Source organism: Staurois parvus, unplaced genomic scaffold, assembly GCF_062004578.1.
Source record: "Staurois parvus isolate SC_StPar_1 unplaced genomic scaffold, SC_StPar_1.0 ptg000525l, whole genome shotgun sequence".
Classification (NCBI taxonomy): domain Eukaryota; kingdom Metazoa; phylum Chordata; class Amphibia; order Anura; family Ranidae; genus Staurois; species Staurois parvus.
In genome coordinates this window covers 7,640,381-7,646,098 of record NW_028318321.1, presented here as the reverse complement: position 1 = coordinate 7,646,098, position 5,718 = coordinate 7,640,381, and positions in this window count along the sequence as shown.

Below are 5,718 nucleotides of genomic sequence, written 5' to 3'. Positions count from 1 at the left end.
CACATCAAATCTCCATGGCTTTCTATTGGCAGGGGGTGGCGCCCTCGTGCTCTCTCTGCACTTCCTGCCCTGGCTATTTCTCAGCCTGATTGGCTCAGGTCGATAACCACGCCCAGTCCAGCCTTGTCTCTGCTCTAAGCGACGGCCACAGGAAGCCAATCAGAGGCTGAGAGCAATCTGTATGCTGATCTGGAGGCAGGCTGGCTGACTGCTGTGAGTATATGTCTGCTGAATGTACTCATCATCAAGGAGGGGGGACACTGGAGTCCTGGCCAGGGTTGTGTATTCTGGGTGGAAAACCGCTTATCACCAGTAACTGAACATTAACATAGACAACAACAACATAAATAAAAGATATATGTCATAGTAATATTCATTCATACTAATACTACTGCAACTGAACTAAGATCATTAGTCATAGTAATACTACTGCTAAAACATGGTAACAACAATAATAACAAACAATAATAATTCTAATATAAGCAAAGTAATACTACTACTAATAATAATATAATCATAGTAATACTACTGCTAGTGCCGCTGATACTACTACTATTACTACTGCTAATAAAAATAATAACAACATAATAATTATCATAGGAATACTACTGCTAGTGTTACTACTATTACTAATAATAATAAGCACCAATAATAAACAATTGCAATACTAATACAAGCATAGTAATACTACTACTAATGTCATCATAGCACTACTACTGCTACTACTATTACTAATAATAATAATAAGTACCAATAATAAACAATAATAATATTAGTATAAACATAGTATTAAGACTACTACTAATAATAATAAGAACATAATAATTATCATAGGAATACTACTACTACTGCTACTACTATTACTAATAATATTAATAAGTACCAATAATAAACAATAATAATATTAGTATAAACATAGTATTAAGACTACTACTAATAATAATAAGAACATAATAATTATCATAGGAATACTACTGCTAGTGTTACTACTATTACTAATAATAATAAGCACCAATAATAAACAATTGCAATACTAACATAAGCATGGTAATACTACTACTAATGTCATCATAGTACTACTACTGCTACTACTATTACTAATAATATTAATAAGTACCAATAATAAACAATAATAATATTAGTATAAACATACTATTAAGACTACTACTACTACTAATAATAATATATTAGTAATGTTACTACTGTTAGTACTACTAATAATAATAATAATTAGTAGTATTACTATGATGATTATTATTATTATTGTTATCATCAGCAGCAGCATTATTATTGTTGTTGTTATTGCTATTATTATAAGTTGTAGCATTACTATGATTATAGTAGTAGTAGTAGTATGATTATATTATTATTATTTCATTATTAGTGGTAGCAGCAGTAGTAGTAGTAGCAGTAGTAGTATTACCATGAATATATTAGTAGTAGTATGATTATATTATTATTATTATTATTATTAGTAATAGCAGTAGTAGTAGTAGTATCATTACCATTATTATATTAGTAGTAGTAGTATGATTATATTATTAGTATTATTAGTAATAGCAGTAGTAGTAGCAGTAGTAGTATTACCATTATTATATTAGTAGTAGTAGTATGATTATATTATTATTATTAGTAATAGCAGTAGTAGTAGCAGTAGTAGTATTACCATGATTATATTAGTAGTAGTAGTATGATTATATTATCATTATTATTTTATTATTAGTGGTAGCACCAGTAGTAGTAGCAGCAGTAGTATTACTATGATTATATTATTATCATCATCATATTCATCATTACCATAATACTATTATTTAATTGTTTTAATGAGCATGTTACATATGACAAAGCCTGACTTCCTAAAAAATGAGCTGGTTCTGAAAGTATGCTAAGCTCTGTATTTAGTAGAAATGTAAGTTGTGTCATACGGTATGTGTACCTGAATGGTGATATACTTTAGGTTAGGTTTTATACTCATCTCCTACAATGACATTTTATCACAATTACTTTATTTAAAAATGTATAAACCTTGGGAGAAAGTTGGGTGAATCTTGGATGAAAGTTGGTTGAATCTTGGGTTAAAATATTGATGAATATTCTCCCTAAAAAGTCTTGCAAATTGGATTTCAGTCTTCAGTAATTAATGCACGTTTCTTCTATAAAAGGAGTATGATTTATTGAGCTTCTTTTTTAAATTTGTATTGGGTTTACAAAAAGGAGGATAGCTGTCTCAGTCCAATGGGTAGAAGTCTAATATGATCAGGTACTATGTAATGGGTAGAAGTCTAATATGATCAGGTACTATATCCACTGGTCGTCATTTAATAGCAAATTGTTATATATATATATATATATATATATATATATATATATATATAATGCATTATTTCTACCTTCCTGTTATTTGCAGCCATCAATACTAAAATCTGGTCACACACAGTAACTGTACAGCAAAGCCATATAAATGAGAAACATGAAAAGCCATATAAATGACAGATATGTAATGTTCTGCCATGGCCTGGAAGCAGCATTACACTCACAATAACAGTTTTGCTGTTACTTGCAGTTCTATACCTCAGATTAGAAAGGCCTATAAACCACTTGCAGTGCTAAAGATCTTTATAGGTAGAAGATAAAAGCTTTTGGTTTTCATTTTGTAGATAAATAAAAGGAAAAGATCAAGGAAATAAGAAAATACATTTATTCGAATTGTTGTCAGTTAACTCTGTAGTAGATGGCAGAGGTCATATTTATAACAGAATATGATAGAATGGCACAGACTGGGAAATGGATAATTGGATGTGGGGGTTCATGTCTGCTGCCCCCTTCTTCCTCCATGTGATGGGGTCTTATCTGAAAACACATCCTGCTGTAATAAAGGCAATCAGCAGTGCTCGTTAAGTGATGATGACAGGACATTAGCACACTCTGAGATAATTAATTAAAATGAGACACCCTGGTGGCTGAAGGAAAGCTGCTTACAGCCCTTTGTATGATACATATCAGGCCCGATTGTGATTGTATTAGCAAAGGGAGGCGATGAGCAGGCTGCAGGGGGGCACACGGATGGTAGACTGGCCTGGTCACGTGGTTTAATAACTGTCCCACTACAATAACTAACTGCACAACTGGGTGCATTGTGATGGCAAGCATGCATCGCCTAATGATAGCACCTTCATATAGCAACGCGTAGTGCAATTCTTTTGTCATTTATGGAGATGTAATGAAAAGTCTAAGGATCAGCAGATAAATAAAACTCACGTTTCTACCCAATATTTATCATAGCAAACTTCAGAAAACTAAAATAATAATGTTGTTTGTCAAATTGGCCAAAAGTCATAGCTATTGGTAACAAATATTCTCTAAATCTATCTATCTATCTATCTATCTATCTATCTATCTATCTATCTATCTATCTATCTATCGTATTTATGTTCATGTTGTATCATCTTCAGTATCTCCATATAGCATTCTTGTGTATTATACATATTCAGCATCTATCTGTCAAACATATTACATCAGTATCTATATCTACATTCATATGTATTCTATCTGATATCAGTGTCTATGTTCACATTGTGTAATCTCTCATTTCAGTATCTGCATACTTACATTTATTACATCTAATTTCAATATCTATATATTATCTCTAATTTCAATATCTGTGTGTATGTGTGTTATAATATATATCTATCTATATTCATGTTTGATATCTAGATTCAACATCTATCTATATTCATATTATTATTATATTATTATACAGTATTTATAAAGCGCCAATAGTTCGCTCAGCGCTGTATGTATTATATATAATTTCACTGTATTCCTCTGTGTTATATCTACTTTCATTATCTGTTTTCATATGTATTACATATCATTTCACTGTGTTCAAATGAATTTTATATAACGTCACTACCTGTATTCATATGTATTATATATACTCTGACTGTGTTCAAATGTATTTATATAACTTCACTATCTATATTCATATGTATTACATATCATATCTCTATTTATATTCATATGTACTATATTTATTTGTTCACATGTATTATATATCATTCTACTCGCTGTGTTCGTCTGTATTATATATAACTTCACTATCTTTATTCATATTTATTATATATAAATGTACTATTATTCATATGTATTACATACCATTTCACTGTGTTCAAATGTATTTTATATAGCGTCACTACTTGTATTCTTATGTATTATATAAACTTTCACTGTGTTCAAATGTATTTTATATAACTTCATTATCTATATTCATATTTATTATATATAAATTCACTATAGTCATATGTATTACATATATAATTTCTGTATCTATGTATTGTATATAATTTCACTTACGTAGTATATATAATTTCAGTATGTGTCTGATATTGAAGCGATATTATATGTCAGGACAAATGCTCTTACCATGTCTGTGCTTGTCTGGCCATAATGAATTTATACTAAGGCTGGCCATACACTATACAATTTTCTGTCCAATTTTTGCCCAATTTCCAATAGATTTACCTTCAACATGCAGTGCAAGGGCCTGCCTAATTGGATACAATTGAAAGTGTTGTTTAGGTTAGGTAATGTTAGGGAAACATTTTCACATGCCCTGTACATTGTTTTCAACTGTTTACGATCAATTCTACTACTAATGTTTATAAAATCATTTGATTACACAACGAAATTCCTACATGACGGAATCTTTGCATTTCGGGAATCAAAACGAGCCCACTAACATTTCGAAAGTCGAACGATAGAGCTAACTGAACGTTTTTTTCAAACGATTTTCTATCCATGCATGGCCAGCTTAAGCCCCGGTGAAGGAATTATCTGTGAACAACTGATGTCTGAGTTTATTTCTAGACGTTCAATATCTGCAATAATCATGGGACAGTAGTGAACGAGAGTTACTATCTATAGGTCTAATATTCGGTAAATACTAGGCAGGTATACAACAAACAGGAAGATATTTTTCGAAAAGCTGATAGCATTGTATGAGAGCTCTACAGCCCCCAGATCAGATCTGAGAATTGTTCAGCAGGGAAGGAGATTCGGGGTCTGTCAACAAGTAGTTAAAGGTAGGAGCCAGATGGGCGCTAAACTGGCGCTCCGAAGCGCCTACTTTTCCTATACAAGAGGTGGTGCTGGATGGTGGCTGGGATAGCACTTGTGATTTTATATCTACTACTATAAATTATTCCAAAAAATAATAGCCATGTATGAAAACTCCACAGATCCCACATAAAAAAAATTGTACAGTATATGTTGGAGGTTGGGGTTTGGCATGAGATATCCAAAAAAATGGATCTTCCATAAAATGCCCATGTATATATTAGAGTTCTACAGACCCCGGAGCAGAGAGATCATTCGACTTGTCTTTGCAGAGAATGGAGGTCCGGCAACATATATTTGAAAAGTAACCTGCAGCGCCCACTTTTCTTACTGGCAGGGGTTAAACTTTGAGGGAACATCACCCCTTTTCTTGCATTTATTAGATATTCTTCCTAACAATAGTAGTCATGAAAGCTCTGCACATTCCAGAACAGATATAGAATTATTTACTACGTGTCTCTGCAGGGGAAGGGGGTTCGGGGTCCGTCGACATGGATTAAAAAAGTCGGCGCTAGATGGGCGCTAAACTGGCACCTAGTTTTCTTCCTGAGGAGGTGGTGGAATAGAGCCTGATCTCTTATCTTTATACATTATTCTAAAAAA